This window comes from Cynocephalus volans, chromosome X (genome assembly GCF_027409185.1).
Source record: "Cynocephalus volans isolate mCynVol1 chromosome X, mCynVol1.pri, whole genome shotgun sequence".
Taxonomy (NCBI): Eukaryota; Metazoa; Chordata; class Mammalia; order Dermoptera; family Cynocephalidae; genus Cynocephalus; species Cynocephalus volans.
Genome location: NC_084478.1, coordinates 143,487,188 through 143,501,400, shown reverse-complemented (window position 1 = coordinate 143,501,400; position 14,213 = coordinate 143,487,188). Strand labels below are relative to the sequence as shown.

Here is a 14,213-nt window from a genome sequence, read left to right as displayed (position 1 = left end):
TTTTTTTTTTTTTTTTTGGCTCAGCATTGCTTTGGCTATTCGGGGTCCTTTGTTGTCGTATACAAAAGTTAGGGACTCTTTTTTCTGTTTCTGTGAAGAATGCCATTGGTATTTTGATGGGAATTGCATTGAATCTGTAGATCACTTTGGGTAGTATAGACATTTTCACAATGTTAATTCTTCCAATCCAGGAGCATGGAATGTCTTTCCCTCTTTTTGTGTCTTTTTGTATCTTCCCTCTTTTTGCCTCTTTTGTGTCTTCTTTCATTTCTTTCAGTAGTGAATTGTAGTTCTCATCATAATGATCTTTCACCTCCTTGGTTAAATGTAATCCTAGGTATTTTATTTTTTTGGTGACTATTGTAAATGGGCTAGCTTTCTTGATTTCTTTTTCTGCTAGTTTGTTGTGGGAGTATAAAAGTGCTACTGATTTTTGAGTGTTGATTTTGTATCCTGCAATTATACTGAAAGTGTTTATGAGCTCTAAGAGTTTTGTTTTGTTTTTTGGGTTTTTTTGTAGAGTCTTTAGTTTTCTCTGTAGATAGGATTGTGTCATCTGCAAACAGGGACAATTTGACTTTGTCTTTTCTGATCTGGATGCCCTTTATTTCTTCTTCTTGCCTAATTGCTCTGGTTAGTTCTTCCAATACTATGTTAATTAGGAGTGGTGAGAGTGGGCATCCTTGTCTTGTTCCCATCCTTAAGGTGAAGGCTTTCAGCTTTTCCCCATTCAGGATGATATTGGCAGAGGCTTTGTCATATATGGCTTTTATTTTGTTGAGATAGTTTCCTTCTATACCTAATTTGCTGAGAGTCTTCATCATGAAGTGATGCTGAATTTTATGAAATGCTTTTTCTATGTCTATTGAGATTATCATATGGTTTTTGTCCTTGATTTAGTTGATATGGTATATCACATTTGTTGACTTCCATATGTTGAACTATTCTTGCGTCCCTGGGATGAGTCCCAGATGATCATGGTGTATAATTTTTTTGATATGTTGCTGCATTCTGTTTGCTAATATTTTTTTGAAGATTTTTGCATCTATGTTCATCAGAGTATAGGCCTGTAGCCTGTAGTTTTCTTTTTTAGTTGTATCTTTTTCTGCTTTGGGTATCAGGGTGATGCTGGCCTCATAGAATGAGTTTGGGAGAATGGCCTCTTTTTCAATTTTTTGGAATAGTTTGAAGAGAATTGGTTTTAATTCCTCTGTAAAGGTTTGGTGGAATTCAGCAGTAAAACCATCTGGTCCTGGGCTTTTTTTGTTGTTGGGGGGCTGTTGATTACTGCTTTTCTCTCATTGCTCATTATTGATCTGTTCAGGTACGTTTTCTTTGTCTTTTTGGTTCAGTCTTGGTAATTTGTATGTGTCCAGAAATTATCCATTTCTTCCAGGTTTTCAAATTTGTTAGCGTATAGTTGTTTGTAATACTTTCTATTGATTCTTTGTATATCTGTGGTATGTGTTGTAAGGTCTCCTTTTTCATTTCTGATTTTTGTTATTTTTGTCTTCTCTCTTCTTTTTTAGTTACCCTAGCTACTGGTTTGTCTATTTTGTTTATCTTCTCAAAAACCAACATTTTGTTTCATTGATCGTTTGTATCTTTGGGGGGATCTCTATTTCATTTAATTCTGCTCTGATCTTAATTACTTCTTTCCATTTACTGATGTTGGGATTGGATTGTTCTTGTTTTTCTAGTTCTTTGAAGTGTAGCATTAGGTTGTTTAATTGAAAACTTTGTATTCTTTTGACGTAAGCATTTATTGCAAGAAACCTCCCTCTTAATACTACTTTTGCAGTTACCCACAGGTTTTGGTCTGAGGTATCTTTATTTTCATTAGTTTCAAGAATTTTTTTGATTTTTTTCTTTTATTCCTTGTTGGATCATTCAGGATCATATTATTTAATTTCCATGTGTTTGTATAGTTTCCAGAGTTTTGCTTTTTATGGATTTCTAGTTCAAATCTGTTGTGGTCTGATAAGATACTTGAAATCATTTCAGTTTTTTGAAAATTTGTTGAGACCTGATTTGTGACCTAACGTGTGGTCTCTCCTAGAGAATGTTTCATGTGCTGATGAGATGAATGTATATTCTCTGGTTATTGGATGAAATGTTCTGTAGATATTTGCCAGGTTCAATTGATCTAAAGTATGGTGTAAATCCTGTTTCTGTGTTGATTTGTTGCCTAGACAATCTGTCCAGTTTTGAGAGAGGGGTGTTTAGGTCCCCAATTATTATTGTATTTAGGTCTCTCTAGTTAGGTCTAATAGTGTTTGGTTTATGTATCTGAGTGCTCCAGTGTTGGGTGCATATATATTTATGATCTTTATGTCTTGCTGGATAGATCCCTTTATCATTATATAATGGCATTCTTTGTCTGTTTTTATAGTTTTTGGTTTAAAGTCTATTTTATCCATTATATGAATACTATTCCTGCTCATTTTTGATTTCCATATGCATTGTATATGTTTTTCCATCCCTTCACTATTTGTGTGTCTTTACGGGTGAGGTGAGTCTCTTGTATACAGCATATAGTTGTGTCTTGTTTTTTAATCCAATCAGCCAGTCTGTGTCTTTTGAGTGGGGAATTTAATCTATTTACATTTAGGGTTGTTATTGAAAGATATTGTTTTGCTCCTGACATTTAATTGCTTTTTTTATGGTTGATATAAGTATCTTTTGTTCCTTTCTTTCTCTTTTATTGTTTGTCTTCAGCATTCACTGGGGGTTTTTTTTGGGTTTTTTGTGTGTGTGTTTTTTGTTTGTTTGTTTGTTTTGGGGTGATGTGGTATAGTTTCTTTATCTTTCTCATTTACATATCTGCTCTACCAGTAGTGTTTGTTCTTTCTCGTGTATTCCTGGTGGTGATTATAGTTTTTTTGGGCTCCATGTGCAGGACTCCCTTAAGGATTTCTTGTAGAGCTGGTTGTGTGGTGGTGAATCTCGCAACTTTTGTTTGTCTGGGACATAGACTATGTGATAGCCTTGCTAGGTGTAGTATTCTTGGCTGGCAGTTTTTCCTTTTAGTACTCTGGATATATCATCCCATTCTCTTCTGGCATGTAGAGTTTCTGCTGTATAGTCTGCTGTTAGTCGATAGAAACTCTCTTATCAGTGACAACACTTTTACTGTTTTTAAGAGTCTTTCTTTGTCTTTGACTGTTGCCACTTTTACTACAATGTGTTTCGAAGAGGACCTTTTTGGATTGAATCTTTTCAGGGATGTTTGAGCCTCTTGGATCTGGACGTCTGTATCTCTACCAATACCTGTGAAGTTTTCTGCTACTATTTCATTGAATATGTTTTCAATGCCTTTACCTTTTTCCTCCCCTTCTGGAACACCAGTGATTTGGCTGTTCATGTACTTAATGTGGTCTGTTAGCTCTCTTAGATTTTCTTCATTTTTTATAATTCTTTTTACTTTTTTTTGTTTTTGTCTGCCTGAGTTATTTCAAAAAGACCGTCTTCAAGATCAGAAATTGTTTCTTCCATTTGCTCTAGTCTGCTGTTTACACTCTCAATTATATTTTTTATTTTGCTGAATGAGTCTTTCACTTCCATGAGTTCTGCTATATATATATATTTTTTATGGCATTTATCTCTTTGTAAATTTCCTCCTTCATATCCTGGATTGACTTTCTCATTTCATTTTGTTGTCTAAGTCTTCTTGTATCTCACTGAGTTTGTTTAAGATTGTTACTCAGAATTCCCTTTCAGGCATATCGAGGGTTTCCTGTTGTATGGGATCTGGTACTTGGGCATTATAGTGTTCCTTTGGTAGTGTCATATTTTCTTGTTTTTTCATATTTCTAGTATCCCTATGTTGATGCCTAGTTATCTAGTGGTTTCTTTTTCTATTACTCTGGGGTGTCTTGAGGAGAAAGACTCCCTCCTGTAGATTTGTTATATATTGCCCATTGGGTGGGATGTTTTGTTTTTGGTTCTGGGTAGACTCAGTAGTTTCAGGGTAAACTTGGGTAAACTTGGTTTTTCTGGGTAGACTCAGTAGTTCTGGGTTGACTCAATATTCCCAGGGGGCACTGGCAGCTATGTCTGTGGCTGGAGTTATATGCATGTCTGGGCCCACATGTGTGGGTGGGGGCCATGTGGGCAGCCAGGGTGGCTGGAGCTGCACAGGTGCCTGGTTGGCTGTGCCCGTATGTGCAAGTCAGCCACATCGATGGCTCTGGGAACATATGGGCAGCTTTATGGTTGGGCTCATGCAGGTGGGTAGGGTCATGCAGGCATGTGGGCAACAGGGCCCATGTGGGCAGGTGGGGCTGAACAGGTGTTTGGGAGTTGGGGTCATGTGGGTGGGTGGAGCCGCACAGGCAGCTGGGCAGTTGGGGCTGCAAAGACAGCTAGATGGTGGGGCCATGTGGGCTGCTGGATGGCTGGACCTAGCGGGGGTGGGTGGGATGTGCTGGCAGCCAGGTGGTTGGGGTCATGTGGGTTGCCAGCCGCACAGGTGCCTGGCACCTCATGGGCAACATGGGCCGCACAGTATGGTGCGCTATACAGAATGAACTCCTGTATGGGGAGAAGAGCCACAGCTCTGGGACTAGACAGTGGCCCAGGCAACTGCAGGTGTGGTGGAGGTGTGCTGGGGAATGAGCAGAAGAAAGGTTACAACTGGGAAGTGCTCAGGGTTAAGCAGATTCTTTCCTCCACAAGAGAGAATTCCTTCTGGCTGATCTTGGTTTGGAAGACATGACAGCAGCTGAATCCATGTGCCTCTTTCTCCTCTACACCACCCTGCTTGGTTTCCATACTCCACAGGGTCCTCACCAGGCTCCTCACCAGGCGCCTCCTGCCCTCCCTCACTCTCCCACCAATGCTGTCCCCCATGCTTAGCTGTCCTTTCCTTGCTCTGGTCCCTTTCTGTGGAATGATCATGTGTTAAGCACCTCTAGTCTGCCATGTTGCACCTGACATCTAACCAAGCAATTTTTAGAGAGATTAGAAACTGGGGTTTATTAGATTATTTGCAGGTATGAGACTCTATGTAAGTTAGAAACTTGGGTGGTTGATCAAACTGGCATATGATTTTTTCTACTTACAATCATGCTGGAACTAGGATTTACTTAGAGTGGCTGTTATCTTTAACACAGTATTTTCCTTCAGCATTGTATAATGTGAGACAATAGTTTGCATGTATCATAGCCAGTCAACAAACATTTATTGATTATAACCATTTGTCCTAGGAGCTAAGGTATTAGTTTCACAGCAACTAGTTTAAATTTGTTCTGTTATTTACTCGAGATTTTATATTGTTGATGTGGATAGATTCTTCTTTAATCTGTGTGTCTGGGTTAGACAGAAGAATAGACAACTGTCTGTCTGGGTTTTAGTCATGATTTTTCTATGGATCCTCTGTCTTTCGGCCTTTTTTTCTTAGAGGTCACTTAATAGATACCACTTTGCTAATTCATCAACTTGACTATTTCTTATAATTGGATTCAAGGGAACATCTGTCACAGATGGAATTAATATCTAGGTGCTCTTCTATCTATGCAGTAGAATAACATATTTTTACGAACTTGAAACATGTTTCAAATACCATGTACAGATAAAAGCCACCAGCAGCACCTGCAACCGGAAATTATGCTTAATATTAATATACATGGACAACCAAGGGACATACTTGGGGGTTTATCAAAACAATCCTATTATATTTATTTATTCAGAGATCTTATGTATGTCAGACCAATACTTAGATGTAGTATAAAAATGTTTTATCCTCCTTTAAACTAGACCTCAATGCTTATCTCACTGAGCTCGCCCCAGAGATTCATCTTTAACACAAATGTGGAAACACAGTTCTTTCCAAATATAGCCACTACAGTTCAGCCTTTTCAGGGATTTCTGGGGAACTTTTTACCTCTCACTTATTACATTCTCCTGAGTTTAGCCTTGAGCCTTTAAAATGTTTCAAGAATGTTTTCTCATTCACTTTTGTGACAAAACTCTCTCTGTGGGAACTTGTTGGATATAGTCTTAGCTTCCTGTTTTTGAAACATCGATTCTCTCTCTCTGCCTGCCCCCAACAGTACAGGCATTCTAAGCTTTAAGGAGACGCACTATGCAAAAATTCAAATTTTTAAAAGAAAAATCAAATGCAAGTTTACACGAAGCTTGGTACAGGGATTCCTCATTTTATACAAAAAATGTGTTTCTAAGAAACTGAATAAATAAATTCTATATTTGTAGAAACAAATCTTATTTAAATGTATTAAATATACAATGTTAGCTCGGCCTTTAAAAAAATTGCCAAATGGAATGCTTTCGTAATACAAATAGCCACTCCTAACTTGTGTGGTTTATAGATTGGATAAGGGAATAATGGGTTTTCTTAACGTAGGGCACACTTATACTCTGTATCCCCAAACAGGATTTGTAATTTCAAGGAATGACCCTTTGTTAGACCCTGATTTCTCAACCTGTTCTTTTGTAGTCTCTTGTGGTTTCTTCCTACTTCATTAGCCCAGTTACTCAGGTGTACTTTCCTGACCGCTGATCGCTGCTTGGCTATCATATGTTATATATCAAAATGTAATTATATATTTTTGTATTTGTATGTGAGATGTAACACGAATTTGTTTAGAAAGCCTATAAATGTATGTCTTTCTCTATCTGAGTTCCATGGTATACAAGACCAGCAGGCACAGTACACATTGCTGAGGTTTTCTTTTTTTCTGTATATTGCAGTTTATTCTAAATATTGTTATTTTAACCTTTTACGTGACATACTAACGCTATCTACTACTGAAGTGTAACCACTTCTGAAATAAAATGGCATCTATCTAACCACATTGCAAATACTATTGGTTTTGTTTAGAATAGAGAACAGACACTCTTCTTTCTTCTTTGCACTGAAAAAGTTTAACCCATCTTCGATGTTGGCAAGGATAATGGGTCTTTTGATTTGTTTTTAAAAGGGTATGCACTAGTAATCTCATTTTAGCCTTTCATTTTCCTCCTTACTATTCTGTCCTTTGGCTTCATTTGCCTCTTTGAGGCTTTCTTTGCTTCTACTCTTGCTATGTTATGTAGACTAACTTATGGGGAAACATATTGGCTGCCTACTGTGCATTTAAATTCCCTACTTCCCTGCTGCATTCGCGTGTAGCAAGTGAAAGACATAGATGAATGGAGGGCCATTCTTGTCAGCAAAAGTTTTTGGATGCATACATTACCAAGCACACATATCATTAAATATGAGTTTAATATCTGGAAGCAAAAGTGGTAGTACATCACCTTTGTGCACATAGGAGAAAAGAGCTCACTGTTTATGAGAACTAAATGGAAATGTATCCTTCGTTATCAATCAAAGAAATTAAGAGATGAGAATTGGTCTTTAGGCCATCTGGTTCCTCCCCCAGGGACCAGTAGACAATTGATCCTTGCATTATTATATTCTTAGTGCTGATTATTATTGTTGAATGTTTCCATAGCTTTGCAGTAACTTCAAATGCTTCTGTAACCATACGTCCTCTACTTCTCTTGACCAGGGAAGTTCAGGTTGTATCTCATTTTAAAGGAGATGTCTCCCTTTCTTTTCAACTTTTAGTAAGCCTTATTCTACCAAACTAAAGCCCCCATAATTACCAAGTCAAGTTACTGGGATTCAGCCTTTTTAAGATAAATTATGTATACTTGGTTCTCTCCAACTTTTTAAATATATTTTTTATTTTCCTCCTGTTCTGAGTATTTTTAAACAATTTTAGGAATTTTGTTATTATATGAGAGTACTTCACAAAGTTCATGGAAAGATTCGTATTATCTTTCAATTCTATTTTTCCACGAACTTTGTGAAGTACCCTTGTATAGTAATTTAACATTGTGAACATCTTAAAATTGAACATCTAGGACCAACTATCATTTTTTACAAAGGATAGAAATGTGAAGGGAAGGATGATTGCCTCAATATCTCTTCTTTTTTTCTCCCTCCCTCCTTCTCTCTCTGTCTCACATGCACACATGTAATGTTTTGGCCTTTACCCAACCAAGTTCCAAATGTCTAAACCAGATCATCATAGTGCTTTGGGATAGTGGGCAAGGGGGTGGGGTGGGAAAGGGGTACAGGGCCTAACGTGAGGTTTGGGAAATGAGAATTAGATATATTAAGAAAGCAGAGAATTACAGAATTGCCAAGCCATAAGGGGCCATAGAGAACTTTTTCTTAGTTATGCAAATGAGGAGAGTGAGGCCTAGAAAGTTAATGCCTAAGTCAGCTGACTTCTCTGGAGTCCACTGTTTTGTGTTCTACACCAAGATGAAGGCAAAGATTGTGGGGATTACTAGTACAGGGTCAACATCCTAGAATTCCCATATGCCTGTTAATTCATTCAGTTAATGAACATATATTTATTTACCAACTATGATGTACCAGACACTGTGCTAGGTGCTAAATGCACCATATGGTCCGTGGCTTCAAGGAGCTTATAGCTTATTCACCAAACTGTAGTGGGAAATAAAGAGCAGAGGAATAAGCAATCACAGTAAAGAGTGATGCATTTCCATAGGACATGTAGGATTCTATCATAGCATATAAGAGGCACTCCCTAACCCAGTTTCAGGTGGCTAAAGGTAGCTTCCTGGTAGAGGTTACCTAGGCCAAGGTAGGACAGGGTGTTCCAAGCTGATGTGATGTTAAAGTACATGCAAATCCCTGAGACAAGAATTGAAAATATTTCAGTATGGCTAGAGAGTATAGAGTAGTTAAGGACTTGGGTAGGTGGGGAAGGAGATGGTATTAAGGGGTTGTCAAACTAGAGTGTTAATGAGACTGTAGAGATAAGCAGAAGCCAGGTCATGAAGGACATTATTTGCTATGCCAGGAAATTTGAAGTTCTGTGGCATAAGAGCAATAAATAAGTCACTGAAGAGTTTTTAAGTCAAGGAGTGACGTGATCATATTTGTCTTTTAGAAGGATCACTCTGGGCCGACCCCGTGGCGCATTCGGGAGAGTGCGGCGCTGGGAGCGCAGCAGCGCTCCCGCCGTGGGTTCGGATCCTATATAGGGATGGCCGGTATGCTCACTGGGCAGCCGGTCACAAAAAAAAAAAAAAAAAAAAAGAAGGATCACTCTGTCTGCAACTGGAGAGTTGGTTGGAGGCAGGAAGACATGTGAGGAGGCTATTGCAGTAATCCACCTGGACTGAGATAATGTTGGTTGAGATGAAGGGAAGGGTTCATACTTGAGATAGGAGGTAGGGTCCATAGGGCTTGGTAAGTGGATGTGGAGAATGAGTGAGAGGGAAGATTATGGATAACTCCCAGATTTCTGCCTGAGCAGGTAGGTGAGCTGTGTGCCATTTACTGACATGGAGAACATGGGAGGAATAGCAGAATTGTTGAATAAACATACCTATGGGATGAACAGTCTAGACTAGAGATATAGATTTGGGAGTTACCAGCATATGTAGAGATATGATTTGAAGTTGTGACGTCACCCAGAGCCAGTCTGAGGATCAGTTGCCTTTAGACCTTATTTTTTCTTAGACTCCTTTAGTAATCTGACAACTATAGACCCTCTCCTTATGAAATTTACATACACAATTCTGCGTACAATTTTAGGAAGGTTCACAGACCTCTTGAAGCATATCCATGAACCTTTATGATGTCCAGATTAAGAATCCCTGGTTGTAGAATAAGAACAAAAGAAGCATAAAGATAGAACACTGGGAAACACTGCCGTTTAAGAAATGGATAGAGGAGGAGAAGTTCATGGAAGAAACAGAAAGAGAAACCTGAGAGTTAGGGAGTGTCACAGAAGACAAGGGAAGAGAGAGTTTCGAGAAAAAAAAGCAGGGATGATCATGGGCTTTAGCAACAAAGAGTGTCAGTGACCTTTGCAAGAGTTGTTTGAGTAAAATGCTGTAGACGGAATCCAGAACGCAGTGATTATCCTTAATGAGAGGAGAGGAAGTGGGAACAGCAAGTACAGGCCACATGCTTCCAAGGGGTGGAGTAAAGGGGTGACTTGTCTTTTGTTAATTTAAAGCTGGATTGAGGGTGTTAAGAGTTTCTTTTGGTATTTTCTTTGAATTAAACATTTCATTTTCTGATTTCTTACCAAAAAAAAAAGAAAGAAAGAAATAAGCCAAATAAATCAACTATATAAGCAATGGGGTTTCACAGATTTCCAGTGGTTCTGTCTGATATTAATAAGTAATGCATTGTGGTTTTTAATCCCTACAGTTCTATAGCTCTTCCTCAACTTTGCTTAAGGTGTCTATCTAGCCAGAGTCCGCAGTGCCTCAGGCAGTACTAAATTAGCACTATAGGTGTATTCAGGCCAGCCTGGCTGGGGATGAGAGAGGTAAGACCTTTGATTGAGGAGCCAGCTTTGTAATACCAAGCTTAGTAATTATGGGGGCTTTATGTTTGCATGTGTGAACTTTAGTTAAGCTTTGTCATAGGTTTTTCAAAACAGCTGAGGCTTTTTGGTCTATGAAGACATTAATTTGCATCTCCAGGGGCTATGCATAAATCAAATTGGGAAAGAGGGAAGGAAGAGCAGATTTCTTTCTTTGTGTGAATCTCAGCTCCCTGTTAACTGTTTAATTGAGGAGAAGGAAAGAGTACTATGACAATTACTAAATTAGTAATGCACTATTATCTTCTGCTTGATATATTCTTGCTTGGTATATTTATGCTAAGAAAGGCAGTAAACCCTATCTCCCCTAAGAAGGCCCTGCTTTGTTAACCTTCAACAGAAATGTAGACTCAGATTTCACAGTTCCTGTTGTTTCAAAGGGAAGCTTAATGTTGGTTGGTGATGGTTGTTAATTTAAACTTTAGTCTGCTTTTCTTACCATCTGCTGTGTAGTGGCCTCTCAGTCACAGTTCATGGACAACAGCAAGGATCCCACCTGGGGAAAGCAGAGTAATAACATAGGCCTTTGGAAATTCTGCTGTTTCTTCCTCTCTAGCCATGGAAAAAATTATTAGGAGACCACGTCATCATGGAATTGATGGAGTGCAGTTGTCACGCTGGAGTGAACTAAGGAAGGGATGATCGTGGACCTAAATTATTCTGACGTTTAGAAATATCAGCATAAATGATGCTTTGGTAAGCCAAGGTTTCCCCTCCCCCATTATTTTGGATTTATCTTTCAATCACTTCATGAATCTAACTGAAGAATGCCAAGGTGTAGAAAAATAGAGGTTCTTCGTGGTTTTCTTGTTTTCATACATGCTGCCTTTTTAGTTTAATGAACAAACAGATGATAACAAATAGAATATACTCTGCAAAATAGTTTAGGAACTCCCCCCCCCCAACAAATGTGTGTGTGTGTTTGTGTGTGTGTGTGTGTGTGTGTGTGTGTGTGTGTGTGTGTGTGTGTGTGTGTGTGTGTGATAGACTAAATATTCTTATCAAGAGCATGTTCTCTTCTAAAGCAGTCCTGTGATGCCACTGTCAGAGTCCAAATACCAGAATTCATAGCCCATGACTCAGTATGATATTTCTTGATTTAGAAGCCAAAAAGACACAGGTTTTATCAGTGTTTTATGGGACTTTTTAATTAATACGTGTAACTTTATAATGTTGGTTCTTAAGACTTCTGTTGGACAGTGTATCTGTAGGTTTTATATGAGCAAAGTAAGAGTTTTAATAGACTTTTTTTCTTAGAGGATTGTAAAAAAAATGATTAGAGCCTATCCAAAAGGTCAGCCTACACATTGAAAGCCTCTTATAAACCGGTAGTTCTATGTGCTAGAAGCAAAAAGGCATTACCTTGCAGTAGTTTTGACTACTACCTTAAGATTTAAATTAATAACAGAAATTTTAAAAATGCCTATTGTCTGATTGCTGGCACAAAGTCGTGGGTGATATATGTTTTCAGACTTTTTCATAACACATTACTAGATTTTTGAGCCATGAGGAATATAATATCTGCTGAAGGTCAGATTCCAAGCCATTTCCTATGATTCATACATTATAAACAGTCTTGCTCAATGCAGCTCTCTCTATTGTACCTCAATTGTAAATGTTAAACTTGCCTTCAGCTTGGATATATAATGATAATCTTTGTAAACCACAATTTAATTAACTGCTTTAAAATTATGTAAGCAAGGTGTTAAGAGGGGAAATGTTCAACTGTTTCAGTTCTCTATTAAAAAAACAAAAGTTGTTTAAAACTCCCATTTTGCCTGGGTTATTCCTCAGCAATAACTGATTAAAAAGGCAAGTATGGTATGAGAAAATGTAGTTCTTTAATTAATCATAAGACTACAGAATAGAGCTATACATTATTATACCCAGAGAATATATTAAAATTTATGTAGTCCAACCTTCTCCTTTTATTGGTGAGGAAACTGCATGATCCAGATAGGATAAATGACTGATCCAAGGTCATATACTAAGTTAGCAACATAAGTAGAACATGATCTCAAGTTCCATGACTCTTAGTTAGTGATCTTCTCAGTATTCTATACTGCCTCCAGAAAATTGGAAAGGTGGAAATTAAACTCTGGCCTTATACTTTCAAAGCATGCACTCTCTCTCTCTACATGCTTGAAGGTACTAACCAATAAGATTAAAATTATTATCTTTTAAATTCAGTAAGTTGCTTAGGAAAGCAACCACAAAAAATGGATTGGAAGAGACACTTTGACAGTAATGCCCCTCAGTATATGTAGCAAGAATTAGATTCACTATGTTATGTATGCATCTCAACTTGCTAAGAAAGCAGAGTCCTAGGGAAGAGCTACAGGAGCTGGCTACTGCTCTGACTCCATAAGTAACTTGAATTTTGATGGAATTGATCACTCATTAGCCTGTGGGCCAGAAAAAAAGAAAACCAATGAGCAAAAAGAATAATAGTGATAAGAGAATATACATAACCCCTCCCTTGCCTATATATGCCTTTAGTTGAGCTTCATCTTCCCAAGATTGAGGAACACTCTACTCTACATGGATCACACCTGGAATAATGCTTTCCATCCTGGGAACTACCTCTTAAGAAAGACACTTGACAAACTTAGAATGAAACAAAGATGGTCAGTCAAGGGCAGGAAAACTCTGTCATATAAAGAAAGGTTAGAAATTGTGGCTTTTTATTGCCTAGGAAAGAGAAAACTTACTTAGGAATGAAGAAAGGGAAGTGAACTGACATATTTCTAAGTGCCTACTGAGTGTCAGCCACTTAGCATATATTATCTCCTTTCCTCCGAACAGCCACCCTGTGTGGTAGGTATTATCTTGAAGGTGTCTGGTTTGAAGGTATAAGATAAGTTGCCAAATATAGAGTTAATAAGGAGCAGAGATGGGATGCATAGCTGTAAAGCTCATGCTTTGGATAGGAGTCTCCAAATATTTGAACAGCTGATATAAAGAAGAGGATTGAGGATTGATATGTGTCATTACAGAGGGTATCCTTAGTAGTGATAGCAGTAGTTGTAAAAGTAGCATTCATTAGTATTAGCAATAAAAACAAGAGCTGGCATTTATTATGCAAAGCACCTGGTTTATATTAACATGTTTAATCTCTACAACAGTCCTATGAGGTAGGTACTACTATTACCTCCATTTTACGTATAAGCAAACAAGCACAGAGATATTAAGTGATATACCCAAGATCACAGATTTTAGCCTATCGTGTGGGGAAACCTTTCTATTCAAATTGTCTGGCAGTGGAATGGGTGTTCTTGTGAAGCAGGAACTTTTCTAGCCCTGAATGTATTTAAGCAATGTCTAGATGCTGCTGTCAGGCATGCTGAGAATGAGATTCCTTCATTGGGAGCAATTTGAAAGTAAGATAACCTCAAAGGCCCATTTCAACTCTAAAATTATGTAAATCTGAGTTACAGTCTAATCTACTGGTTAGTGAGAAGCCATGCTCTTTGTAGTCCATTTGTGGACTTACATGGGTACTCAGAGCTCAGTTACTGTAGAGATGAGCTATTGGCACAGGAGAAGTATAAATTAATACACTGGTTCACCACAGAGAGAAGTCATTCCAAAGGTCTGTTGTAAGAACAAATTTAGAAACCACTGTACAAAGTCAAAACTAATTCATTAATGAAAATTGATTACATGGTTCTACTATCTAATTGCAAATTTATAATCCATATGAATTTAGTACACACTTTCAAATTCCAGCTCTTTCATTTTATCTTAGTAATTCCTTGCATTAATCTGCCATGTGATTCTTCCCTTTCTAATTCTGTGATAACGTCATTTGTCTATCTGTTCAGACAC

General features: G+C 37.9%; 1 protein-coding gene across 2 annotated transcripts in view; it reads left to right on the top strand.

Annotated features, from left to right (window-relative positions):
• Window positions 1-14,213, top strand: part of ENOX2 (ecto-NOX disulfide-thiol exchanger 2) — a 321,651-nt gene that overhangs the window by 68,854 nt on the left and 238,584 nt on the right. The gene's annotated exons all lie outside the window — the stretch shown is intronic.